The sequence below is a fragment of the Lathyrus oleraceus genome, chromosome 5 (assembly GCF_024323335.1).
Source record: "Lathyrus oleraceus cultivar Zhongwan6 chromosome 5, CAAS_Psat_ZW6_1.0, whole genome shotgun sequence".
Taxonomy (NCBI): Eukaryota; Viridiplantae; Streptophyta; class Magnoliopsida; order Fabales; family Fabaceae; genus Lathyrus; species Lathyrus oleraceus.
In genome coordinates, this window is record NC_066583.1 from 135,503,976 (window position 1) to 135,518,783 (window position 14,808).

Here is a 14,808-nt window from a genome sequence, read left to right on the forward strand (position 1 = left end):
TTTTCATGGTCGAGGATACACTAATTTAATATTTTATGTGTTTTTAATTTGGGACCTTTTATGATATTCGATAAAATGAAGGTTTTGTATAATTGTTTTGTGAATCAATTATATGTTTTTTAATCAATTATTTGAAAAATATATATATATTTTAAACACTAAAATATTTTTAGATTTAAGTGCACTTTTGCTTCCCCTAGTTTAGGTGTTTTAAATAATTGATCCCCTATTATAAAATCAGCGATTTTGGTCTCTTAATTTTGATGGTCATTAGATTTTTGTGGTCCCCCTCCACTTTTGCATACATGGCATTATGATTGGGATAAAAAAAATATTTTTTAATGATATGTCATTGATGACTAAGATATTTTATTAATTAATATTTTTTATAGAATAGATTAATAACTAATTGTTTTAATTAATATTTTTAGAAATTAATTATTTAAAATTTTGAAAAAATCTATTGGGCCTAAGCCCAATTCATAACAACATTCATTTCATTTACCATTTGTCAAACACACAAGATCACAACAACTCTTGGGTGACTAAGTTTTATAAAGACTCATTTTATTTCCAAACAAATCAATGTGGGACTTTGTTGATAAATAAAATAACTCAGCCACCACCTATTATATCACCACACACATCAACGCCAATGCCTTTGAAAATTGAAAGAAACAATGATCAAAACACCTGTGTTAACACTCTTGAACGAAAAGTTGCAACTCATTTACACAAGTAGCAGTTCATGCATTTATTGAAACTAACTGTTACAACCTTAGATGCTTCTTCAGAAGGATGATGACATGTCTCATATAGAAGCTATTCTAGCCCCTTTAGAGGATATATGTGGAGATTTATTTACAAGATAATATAGTGTATCTTATATTATTTAATTACTATTATATTAGAGAACTTTTCCCCTTGAGTGATGGGTGAAGGGTATTTAATACCAAGCTCTCGGGCATACAATGCATGTCTGTAGCTTTCGTTAGTGTCATTTGTCTTTTTTCTTTATAATGATGATGATTTATGCATTTGTTGTTGTTTTTAATACTAGCTGTTTTGATTCTCATAAATTTCAAGGTTTTTTTTATGAAGTATGCAATTGGATATTTGTCTCTTGCTGTGATTGTGAGCCCATTCATCTCATCTTTTTCCTATTCTACTCATTTATGGCCAAATCATCATATTTTTCTGTTTATATGACATGCCTCATATAGAAGTCATTCTAGCCTCATTCATGTATTTGTTTCTCGCAGATTGTTAAACTTCAAGATGATAACAGAGACTTAGATCGTCTTACGAAATCTAAAGAAGCAGCTCTTCTTGAAGCTGAAAGGACCGTTCAGGTAACCTTGGCTAAGGCCTCAATGGTGGATGATCTCCAAAATAAAAATCAAGAGATAATGAAACAGATTGAGATATACCAGGTACTTGCAATCTTGTATGTTTTTCTCTTTAAAGATATAAAGAGTAAGTTGTTACCATAATGATGTAACATTTTTGTACTTGGTATCCCCATCTCCTCTACCAGGAAGAAAACAAAATTTTGGACAAAATTCTTAGACTAAAGGTGGCAGAGGTTGAAAAGCTGACCCAAACTGTGAGGAAACTATAGGAGGTTGTCCTTGCAGGGGGGGCAGCTGCAAATGTTGTGAGACATTATCAACAAAAATTTCAAGAAATGAATGTAACTTGTTAAATTTGCATAGTTTACTTTTCCAGTTGCTTTACTCTTTATTCTTTTCTTGCTTCTAGTTAAGAGTTTTTGCACAGGCTGTTTTACACTCAGGAAGAAAGAAAAACTCTTGACCGGGAGTTGGCTCATGCCAAGGTAACAACTAACGGAGTAGCCACAGTAGTGGCAAATGAATGGAAAGATGCTAATGACAAAGTGATGCCTGACCTCTTTAACTAATGCATGAATAAGTGGTGGATGGGTTGTTTTATTTATCAACAAAGTCCCACATTGATTTGTTTGGAAATGAAATGAGTGTTTATAAAACTTAGTCACACATGGGTTGATGTGATCTTGTGTGTTGGACAAATGCTAAATGAAATGGATGTTGTTATGAATTAGGCTTAGGCCCAGTAAGCTTTTTCAAAATTTTAAATAATTAATTTCTAAAAATATTAATTAACACAATTAGTTATTAATCTATTATATAAAAAATATTAATTAATAAAATATCCTAGTCATCAATGACATATCATTAAAAATTGTATTTTTTATCTCAATCATCAATGCCATGTATGCAAAAGTGGAGGGGCCACAAAAATCCAATGACCATCAAAATTAAGGAACCAAAATCGTTGATTTTGTAATAGGGGGACCAATTGTTTAAAACGCTCAAACTAGGGGGATCAAAAGTGCATTTAGGCCATATTTTTATTAAAATAAAATTTGAACATTTATTTAAATTTATGTACTGTTAATAGGTAATATAAATTATTCTCTGAAACAAATAAATTTAAATGGTTCTAAAAATTATATATTTATATTAAATTAAAGTATAAAAGTTATATTTTTTATTCAAAAAAATTATACTTTCTCTTTTATTAAAATGATAATTAAAATTTAATAATCAAAATATAAAGTAAATTAGCATTTTTGTTTTAAATATTTTTTTTAAATAGTCTACAATTTTTTAATTGAAAAAATAAAAATAAAAATCATTAAAATGAAGTTGATTCTTACCATTGAACTAGAACAAGAAGAGATTCCAAACCAACAAAAAATTAAGACAGTTAAGAGGAGTCATGCTAAATTCTAGAAAATTAAAGTTGGGATGAGAAATTTCTCATATAATTGACCATTTTCCAATTAACAATCTTATTGACCAAACATGATCATGCAAGCTGCAAACAGCGCTAAAATGCCATTCCTGAGTTTTCACAAACTCCAAATAATCGACATCTAAATGAACCTTTCTTTACCTTTTTTGATCTTTCTGTTAAGGCTTATACTTCACAATAAAATCTCCTCCAAGCTTATTCTTCAAAGTTCTATGTGATGTCAAGCCAAGCTATCACTTCTGCCCAAACTTTCTTTGAAATTATGCCAATTAAATAACATATGCTCCAAGTCTTCATCTTAATGGTAACAAAAAACACAAACCCCTTCATGATTTGAAAGACACGTACCTCTTTTTGTTAGTTGATCTTTGGTTGGTAACTTGTTCAAGAAGGTTCTCTAACCAAATGCTTTTATTCTGGCTAGGATCTGCAATTTCCAAAAACTACTAAATAAATCTCTTTGTTCTTATCCATTTCATCTTGATATCTGGGCTCTATGATATAATCATAACTTGATTTTGTAGTGTGGCTTAAATCTTTGCCATTGTTCCCAAAGACTTTGTTTGCTGATTCTGCAACCAGGTTTCTCCCAATCAAATAAACCAAAATTTCCTGCATAATAGATTGAAAATTATTATGCAACTGAAGAGGTATTCCCAAGTCGCCTCATTTCCAATCTTTGTTGAACTAAAATCCCAAGGTTGCTACAAATCCTCCTTTCAATTTACTTCCTTGATATAGATCAGGGAAACGACTCATAATGGATTGATCTCTATGCTAATTCGCTGACTAAAAAGAAACAAAAGTTCCCTCTCTTAGATTGAAACAAACAGTACATGCAAAATCAAAACCAAAGTAGTAATTGCTCCGATTTTTTCCAAGTCCTTCCACCATGTTGACATAGATTTTATGCTGTCGATGCTTGGGTCCGTAAGGACTTGATGCTCACAGTCCCCGTATCTAGCCTTTAACACCTTCAACCACATGGCCTTCTTCTCATCTAAAATCCTCCAGCTCCATTTGGTGAGGAGAGAAATGTTGAATTCTTTTATACTTTTGATTCCAAGACCTCCTGAAACTTTAGATCAGTACACATGGTTCCATCTTACCTAGTGAATTTTCATTCTCTCTTCTGAACTGCTTCATAGGCTTCATAAGGATCTTTGCTGAGCTTTTTCTATCTCTCTCCAAACTTTGTCAGGGGTTTTATAGAATGAGAATAAGAAGATATAAAGGTTACTCGAAACATAATTTATTAAGGTGATTCTTCCTCCAATAGATAAAACAACTCCTTCTCCATGCAGGTAATTTTAATTTAATTTTCTCTAAAAGGGGGGACCACATCTTTATCCTCCTAGAGTTTGATCCTATAGGGATCCCTAGAAAAGTAAAGTTTGAATCACGGGTCCTGCAGACTAAGAAATTTGCAGGACAAAAAGAAAGTGATTGCTCATATTAATTCCTATCAGCCTATTCTTATGGTGATTGACACCCAATCCTGAAACTAATTCAAAACCTCTTGAAATTGATTTAATGCCCCCATACATTCTTCCAACCTCCTCCTTCAATAAGTAAAGTATCATCTGCGAATTGTATTATATCAACTGACATTCCCTCTTTCACATTGGATCCTTTGAAACCTCCCCCCTTTTTGATGCTTTCCTAACTAGACTTTTTAAACCTTCAACTATTATCACAAAAATTAATGAAGAGAGAGGGTATTCCTTCCTAACACCTTTACCCACCTTGAAATCAATATTTGGGCTACAATTTACCAGAATTAACATATGATTGTTAAATATGCAAGCTTCCATCCATCTCATCCAGCGCCTACCAAATCTCATTCTCTTCATCATGAACCTAAGGAAGTCCCAACTGACCTTGTCATAAGCTTTTTCAAAATCTACCTTGAACATTAAACATTCAATATTTTTTGTTGTTACTTGGTCTAAAATCTCATTTGCTACTAGGACACCATCCAAGAGTTATCTTCCTGTCACAAAAGAGGATTGACAAGGAGAAATCAAAACTCTAAAACTTTCTTCAACCTTGCAGCAAAAAACTTTAGTTATCATCTTGCAAAGGCATCCAACTAAACAAATGGGCCTATAATGTTCAAGGGTTTAAGGGTTATGAATCTTGGTACAAGGGAAAGGAAATAGGAAGTAATGGTTTTTTATAAAGTTGCCTTGCTATGAAAGTTCTTCAAAAATCTAGTTATATTCACCTTCAAAATATGCCAACCCTTCTTAATGAACACAAATTTATGTCCATCTGGTCTCGGGCTTTTAGATCCCTCACAACTCCAAACTAAATCTTTGATTTCCTCGTCTGAAAAAGGTTCCTCTAGGATTTTCACATCTGCCTGATCTAGAGTCCTAAAGGTTAAGCCCTCCAACAAATGTCTATCAAAGTCAGGTTCAGTGAACTTCTTCTTGAAAAATCATTGATTTCTTCCTTGACTTCACCAACATATTCTAAAATACCCATTTCCATGTTCAAAGATCCTATGATTTTTCTCTTATTCCTCCTCCCCTTAACAAAATTGTGAAAATATTTGGTTCTTAAGTCGCCATCTCTAGTCCACTGAATCTTGGCTTTTTGGATCAATATATCATCTTTAATTTCTAAGTTCCTCCATATAGAGCTGACTACATTGCTTCTTCTGATAATCAACTCGCCCACCTTATTTTCTACATAACTAGATAAAAATTTGTCCATTTATTGATCTCTTCCACCCATTCTCAACCTTCAAGTCATACCACCCAAACACATCTTTGTTCCACCTCATTAATATATATTTTAAAATGTTGAGCTTTTCTTTAATGATGTAATCACTCATCCCTTCCACTTTGATCTCACTCCTCTCCTTCTCCACAAATTCGATGAACTCTTTATTTTTAAACCAGCTATCATTAACTCTGAAAGGTTTAGGGCCCCAATCAGAGTTATTGATCTTAAGCCAAATTGAAATGATATGAAATATCTCTTTTCCTTATGTATTTACCCACAACTCCCCACATCTCAATAAGGGTATCAGATGACAAGAACCTGTTAATTCTGCTCATAGATTTGCCATCCCCACTTAACCATCTAAAAGTGTTTCCTAAACAAGGTAAATCAACTAGATTCATAGCCTCTATGACAACTTTAAACTCCCTTATTTATGATTTACTATTAACCAAATGGCTCCTTGTTAGCTGGAAAATTTCGACATAAGAAGCATGAAGCCAGGTCGATCAATGGGAGGTCGGAAGCAGGATTGACGAAGGGAAAACCAAGAGAGTTGAGTCGACGAAGGAAGAAAGTCTGTCGAAGTCGAAGGTTAGCTTACCATGGGAGGAATTTATCGTGGGAAGCAGAAAGTGGGAAGTTACCAGCAACGTGGGTGACAGGCTCCGACACGTGACACATCATGAATGGGCCATAACCTGGTAGCAGTTTATTTCTTACTACTATTTAAGTAGATGTAATTTTCATTTCAACGGGTGGAATTTTTAGAATTGCAATAGGAATACACTTGAAGTATCAAGCGTTAGAGAGAGAAAAGTTAACTTCTTGCAAAAATGTACTTTTGCTTCCACCTTTATTTTCAAGTCATTTAACTTGTTAAGTTATTTTCATTTACTTCGTTCATTTACATTTGTATCTTGTCTTTTATCTTTCCTTACTTTTACTACATTTCTAGTTTTGCAAAGCATTCCACTTATTGTTCAAATATTCCAAACACCTTACCAACAAAACCACCATATACTTAACACGCATCTGTCTAGGATTTTGTAGCCGGTCCTGCAAGTAAACCTATATAAGAAGGCTAGAGATTGTTGCGTAAACAAATTGGCACGCCCAGTGGGACCCGTTGTGTTTAGTATATGTAACTACATAGTGGTAAGATGGTGTCACCACGACCACACGAAGAAACATCTTCGGCGGGAGACACAGTCACGTCACAAACAACCGATGTTGGTTCTGGCGCTATACCTGCGGTTTCGACTGTATATAGTGGGCAAATTCTAACACCACATCATCCTCAAACACCGACACTGACGGCGATGGGGACTTCTAGGCAATATATGCCCAGTTTTACAGTCCCCATGCATAGAATGTTGGGAATGCCAACTGAGTTTATGACAAGTATGCATAATATTGGTTCGACATTCGGCGAAACATCATCATCGTCGTTCCCACGCTATCAGGGGTTAGGACCTTTGGCAAGCCAATTTGGTCGACCTCCGGGTTTTGGATTGTCATCTCAGTTAGTCCTAACTTTCACATCAAGTTCTGTCGTAGTCATGAGACAACAGATGGATGAAAGTAATCATGAAATTATCCACATGCTGACTCAACAAATGGGAACCATACTGAGACCTTTAATCCAGGATTCGACCTAGAGTTACCAATAACTAGCAACTCAAATGACCCAAATAGGGGATTTCCTAGGGGCTCCTAAAGTGAAAGTTCGTCAAAAACCCCACTTCCGCCTCGACCGGAAACCCCGGTCCGACAAGAAGAGATGGCAGACGAAACTGTCGAACAAGAATATCAGGAAGTCAAACAAATTCCTAGGGTGGCTCGAAGGCCTCCCATTGTTTTAGTTAATAGGAACCAGGATCCCGACCATGTGGTCAGGCAGATTCGACAAGAGGCAATGGTTGAGGAGAAAAACCTAAAAGCTATTGTCGAGCGGATCATAGTGCAAAATGGAATAAACCCATGCCTATAGAGGCCGACATACTCTTCGCTTTTACCAGATTTTGTTTTACAAACAGAATTGCCTAGGGGTGGAAGGTTCCAAAATTCACCATGTTCGCCGGAGATATCGAAAAATCTACTGTTGAACATGTTGTCAGATGTCAAATCGAAACTGGAGATATAGAGAATAATGATGATTTGAAGTTGAAATAATTTCCAAGTTCTCTTACAAAAAATGCATTCGCATGGTTTACGATGCTACCTACACAATCCGTCCAAACATGGATGCAATTAGAGAGATTGTTCCATGAACAGTTTTACATGGGGAAATCAAAAATAAGTCTGAAAGAACTAGCCAGCGTCAAATGAAAGACCGTTGAGTCAGTTGATCAGTACCTAAATAGATTTTAATAGTTAAAGGCTAGATGCTTTACTCAAGTCCCTGAGCACGAGTTAATCGAGATATCCGGAAGCGGTTTGGATTATTCTATTAAAAGGAAATTGGATACTCAATATTTGAGGGATATGGTGAAATTGACTGGCAGAGTTCGACCAAAACTGGTTGATACCATAAGAAAGAGAAGGTGGCCTATATCACAGTCGATGAGTATTCTTATAAGGATGAAGAGTTTGTCAATGAAAGTGAGGTCAACGTGGCTGAACTCAAGCCTGGACCTCCTTACACATGTAAGGTTTTAAAACCATCAAATGGGAAAAATCCCATCGAAGTAGAAAAAATGATAAATTCATTGCAAATACTTATTGTTTGATGTATCTAAGTGCGATGAGATATTTGACTTATTGGTTAAAGATGGTCAAATCATTGTTCCCAGGGGTTTAAAGGATCCCCCTCTAGAACAGAAAAAGAAAAGGGGATTCTGTAAGTTTCATAACTTTCTAGATCATAAAAATTATCAATGTGTTCTTTTCAGGGACTTGGTGTAGAAGGCGTTGAAAGAAGGAAGGCTTCAATTTGGTGAAAGGCCAAAGATGCAAGTGGACTCTGATCCTCTGAAGGTTGAATAATCCTTATACTTTGTACCTCTTGAATGAATGATGGTGGAGTCTATTTATGGTCTCATGGTGTCTCTGGATGCTGTGTCTTTAGCTGAATCTTTTGAAGTATTAATGGTTGATACTACTGATGGTTTTGACAAGGGAGTTGAAGATGAACTGGGATCAGCTTATCCCCAAGTAGGCGAAAACCTAATAGATTTCCAAGAGAAATGTAAAGTATATGGGTCAAACGCGATACTATGTCCTAGGTGTAGCGTTGTGTTCGACGAAAAGGCCGCTGAAAGATTGGAAGTAGACAAGAATAAGGCATTGAAAAAGGAGAAGCCTGTCGTCCCCAAATTTGTGTTTGACAAGCGTGGAACACCAATACAGGAGGTAGTTCCAGTAGCCTCGACCCAAGACTTTCCTTCCGCCATCAGATATCCCACAGGAGAAGTGGGTGGAATCGGTGAACCAGAAGGAGGCAAGAGGCCAAAGTGGAGAGTGCTAGATTTAGAAAAAGAAACAGTGACGCCAGAAAAGAAGGTCGAAGCAAGGGGGTATATAGTTTCTCCCAAATACAAAGGAATAAACCCAATGACCAGAACACAATTAAGGCGTTACCAGCAGAACAAAAAAGTTGGGAAGGAGGCTCTGATTTCGTAGTTGAAGCCTGTCGAAACCTCTGGATAGAAGAGGTAATTCCCCAAAGGAGTGTGGACGGAAAAAGGAAAGACCATGGCTAATCAAACAATGGCCATGACTGTTGATCCTATAGGGAAGAAATGGATGATATCTTCCCAAAGTATGAAATGTTCGCCTCAGGTCGAGAAAGAGAAAGAGCCAAAGGACGCACTTAAAATGAATAAGGAGGAGCCTCAATACTCCCCACAATCGTATGAAGGGGAACCAGAATACTCTCCTCAGTCCGATGAAGAGTTCGACGAGGACATGCACGACGATACGAATGATCACACCTATGGTGACCATTTCGTCGTTAACTGCAACATTGTATCGATATTTCATGCAGAATATGATATGGTATCAGAAGTCTCCGAAACAGAGGAAGACTTTATGCCAGATGAAACTGTTAGAGGAAAACCACTATACTATTATGTTATGAATAATGGCATGGTCGAGGAGCAAAAAGCCATGTTCGAAAGACCTAGCCCATGGATGATGTACCATATGAAGCCTTTATTCATAAGGGCGAAGGTTGATGGGATAGCAGTGAACAAGGTATTTGTGGATGGGGGTGCAGTCGTCAACTTAATGCCTTATACCTTATTCAAGAAGATGGGGAAGTGCAACGATGATCTCCGACAGCATAATATGGCTCAAAAAAATATTTCAACTAGCATTTGGCCAATATCGCACCTTGTGATGATGAATCAGGGTCTTATACTTCAGTTAACACCGATTGTATGTTCAACCTCGATCTCGACCATAGATTCATATGGGATTCTGAAGAGGAAATGGAGCCAGAAATGGTAATTCCACCCACGGGGTGGCCCACAGTCGATGGAGATGACTGCTGAGTCAGAATGTTTGGCTCAAATTTTGGCCTATTTGGCGGAAAATAAAAGAAAGTTGGCCCTAGAAGAGGAGAGACTTCAAAAATTGGCTCTCAAAGCAAAATAGGGAGAAGATGGTCGATAAGACCAAACAACAGCTTCAGAAAGTTGGAGGCTTGATTGAATCTACGATAATGAGCCTTTGGGGTTTGAGAAAAACCCATTGAATGAGTTGCAGAAAATGCAAGCACAAGACCCACTCGAAGAAATTGATCTGGGAGATGGAGTCACAAAAAGACCAACATACATAAGTAGTAAAGTTGGGTCAAAGATGAAGGTTAAACTGATCGAAGTATTGACAGAATACAGACACTGTTTCGCCTGGAACTACAGCGAAATACCTGGTTTAGATCGAAGTATGGTGGAGCATCAAATGCCTATTCAACCTGGGAAAAGTCCAAGAAAGCAACATCCTTGATGCTTTGCTCTAGAGATCACTATAAAGATTAAGTGATAGATCAAAAGTCGGTTCATCCGAACTACAAGGCATGTCGAATGGCTAGCTAATATAGTACTTGTTATTAAGAAAAATGGAACTCTCAGAATCTGTATAGATTTTAGAGACTTAAATAATGCTACTCTAAAAGATGAGTATTTGATGCCCGTAGTGGAGATACTAGTCGATTCAGCCGCATGCTTTGAATGTTTGAGTATGCTCGATGGCTATTCTGGCTATAATCAAATTCTCATAGCAGAAGAGGATGTCCCTAAAACAGAGTTTCAATGTCCTGGAGCTTTGGGGATATATGAATGGGTTATGATGTCGTTTGGTCTAAAAAACGCTGGAGCAACCTATCAAAGAGCCATGAATGTCATATTAGATGATTTCATTGAAAAATTTATGCAGGTATACATTGATGATATTGTGATAAAATTGTCATCTGAAAATGATCATCTTGATTACCTTCGACGCTCATTTGAGAGAATGGGAAAATATGGATTAAAAATGAATCCATAAAAATGTGTTTTTGGTGTACATGCATGAGACTTCTTAGGTTTCGTGGTACACAAGAAAGGCATCGAGATCAACCAAAATAAGACAAAAGCAATTTTGGATCTTAAGCCTCCGTCGACAAAGAAACAACTCAATTATTTGTTGGGGAAGATAAACTTCTTGAGAAGATTCATATCGAATCTAAGTGGCAAGAAGAAGGTTTTTTCGCCACTCCTCAAGTACAAGAAGGAAAGTGATTTTCACTGGGGACAAGAGCAATAGGAGGCTTTTGATACCATCAAAGAATACCTTACAAAGCCTCCCATTTTGTTACCTCCCAATAGGAATAAAAATATAAGTTTGTATATTAATGTGTCTGATACGACCATAGGAAGTATGTTAGCTCAAGAGGATATCAGTGGTGTCGAAAGACCCATATACTATCTCAGTCGAATTTTGATAGATGCTGAAACTAGGTACAGTCTGATTGAAAAACAGTGTTTATGCCTGTATTTCTCATGTATGAAATTAAAGCAATATATAAAACTAGTTGATGTTGATGTTTTGTTGCATTATGATGTTATTAAATATATGTTGTCTAAACCCATTATGCATAGTCGAATTGGGAAATGGGCGCCAACATTAACATAATTTTCTTTAACATATAAGCCTTTGAGGGCTATGAAGGGCCGGATAATAGCATATTTTATCGTAGATTATGCCATAGTCAAACCTTCACTAAACATGGTTGACACAAACCCTTGGCGGTTATATTTTGATGGGTTAAGCCACAAGAATGGAACATGAGTTGGGGTATTAATATTATCCCCACAAGACATTCCAACGAAGTTCAAACCTAAAGTCAACGAAAAATGTTCCAATAACAAATCATAATACGAAGCCCTAATAACTGGTCTTAAAATCCTGAGAGATTTAGGGGCCAAGAAGTTAGAGGTTAAGGGAGACTCGGAATTGGTGATTAGACAAATCACACGAGAATACAAGTGCATTAAATAAAATTTGTTGATGTATTTCGCAATGGCGGCACAACTATTGGAATGCTTCTAGGTCGTCAGCATTATGCATGTGCCAAGGATGGAGAACCAAGAAGCCAACGAATTAGGACAAATCGCCTTTGGGTACAAGGTATCGAAAGCAATACTCAAGGATATTATTGAATACATGAAAAGATGGTGTCGAATGTCCCTCCATCACCTATTATGGCAGTTCTAAAAACTGGGGGGGGGGGGGCAGGGGACTCCGACAACAACTTCAGCTGCGACAGCAGTTTCAGATGCGACAAATGTCTAGAAAATTTTGAAAATTTTAAATTTTTTTGCAAGACACGAAGTTTTTACCATTGAAAATTTGTCGCAATCAGATTGGAGAAAACCAATCATAGAGTAATTGGAAAATCCAGTCGGAAACACTGACAGGAAAATCAAGTACAAGGATTTAAGTTATATACGCCTGGGAAATGAGTTGTTGAAGAAAAATCCATAAGGAATATTACTCAAGTGTCTTGGAAATACAAAAGTTACTTGGCCATGTATGAAGTACACAGTGGATCATGTGGGGCCCACCAAGTAGGCCATAAGATGAAATGGCTGCTATTTTAACAAGGTGTTTATTGGTCCAGTATGTTAAAAGATTGTATCGAGTTCGCCAAAGGGTGCCAAGAATGTCAGATGCACGCGAGCGTCCAACACATAACAGCAAGTGAGTTGCATGCAATTATCAAGCCTTGGCCTTTTGCGGGGGTGGGCGTTAGATGTCACCGGTGAAATTCGACGGGCCTCATCGAAACAACAAAAGTTTATCCTGGTCAGAATAGACTACTTTACAAAATGGATAGAAGTTATCCCTTTGGTAAAAGTGGATAAAGAGGTTGTGATTGAATTCATTCAAAAACACATCATATATAGGTTTGGCATTCCCGAAACCATTACCACAGATCAAGGTTCAGTTTTTGTGGGACAAAAGATGCAAGAATTTATCGTCGAAACAAGATTCAAGTTGGTGACTTCTGCACCTTATTACGCCCAAGAAAATGGCCAAGTCGAAGCAGCCAACAAAGTGATAATTAGTTTAATCAGAAAACACATTGCCAAAAAACCTAAGAATTTCCACAAGACACTAGACCAAATTTTATGGGCTTGTCGAACATCCCCAAAAGAGGCGACAAATTCGACCCCTTTTCGTCTGACATTTGGGCATGATGTTATGTTACCAGCTGAGATATGTATACAATCAGTCAGGGTGCAACACCAAAATGATATCCAGTTGGAACAATATTGTGAATTCATGTTCGACGAACTGACTGATTTAGACGACGAGAGGTTGGCCGCAATGGACGTATTGATATGACAAAAAGCGTGTGTGGCTAGAGTGTACAACAGAAGGGTTAAAACGAAAACCTTTGTAGTAAATGATTACGTTTGGAAAGTCATTCTACCTATGGATCTAAGAAATCAAACCTTAGGAAAATGGTCTCCAAAATGGGAGGGACCGTTTCAAATAATTTGAACGTTTACGAACAATGCCTACGAAATTCAGGAACTGGGCATGGATCGAAGGATCTTAAGGGTAAATGGGAAATATTTGAAAAAATATAAACCTACGCTACAAGAGATTCAAATCCAAACATTGTGAAAATATTCATTAAATTTAAAAAAAAAAGCCAAGATGGCATACAAAATGGTCAATCGACCTTACAAAGGTCGTTACAAAAGAAAAGTCAAGCGGGAAATCTAGATTTAAAATCCTCAAAAAAGGTCGTCTCATGACCGATTTGACCGTGAAGAAGGCTTTTCTTCCCCCATAACTTCTTAATACTAGCCTCAATCTTAAGGGCCTTTTCGCCATGTAATATCCCTTTCAGAACTTCATGGTCAACGACATCTTAAGTAGGAAGCGGTTTGGCCGTATCTAAAGAAGCTTTTTGTGCTTCTACTTCAACAATCTTCTTGTTAAGTTTGGCTATTTGAGCTTGATAGTCCATAATTTGATGATCGGAGGCTTGTTGGTGGCTGAGACGCTCTTGTTTCTTAGCCTCAATGTCACTGAGTTTCTTCTCACACGCTTCACTGAAATACCACTCAAGCCTTATCTCGTTGATCTTGGTCTTGATCTGAAAATTAGCATGTTGACAAAGGGAAATATCCTTGACCAATTGGGTGAAGAAAGCTTCGAACTCAATCAAATACTTGACAGTCGGGGCAAGAAGCTCATGAAGGGCAAGTTCGTCGAGAAGCTTAAAGATGTCGTACGCCAGACCTTCTTCTTCTTCAAGGACGATTAATAATTCACGCTCAAATAGATGATCTTTTAGTTGTTTGAGTGTGGTGGTGACATCTATCCCTGGCGAAGGTACATCAGTCGAAGAAGAAGGTTGGGTCTCATTCGAGACATGAAGGAGTTGCTGCAACTTCCTCAAAGCTTCTACCGGATTTTGTTGCTTCATATCCAGAACCTTTTCCGGAGTCAAAGTATTGGTAGAGATTCATTTTTCAGCAATAATCGGATGGGTTTGAGTTTGTTGTGCAATGAGATGTCGTTGAGCCTCATGTGACACACTCTGAAACTCGTCTTGTCTTTGAGGACTCAAGATAGCCTCAGTTGCTTGATTGTCGACCCTTGCTTCAACTACGGGTTCAGGTGGAGTCGGATCAGTCACATGCTCCTAGAATCAAGAAGTTAGAACCTGTAACACCCTTCTAAAATACCCCAAATATTTAATTAAAATAGCAACATATAAATCAGAGTAATTATGCAGTTAAGGGTGTCACACAAACAACTTCACACCATTCATCA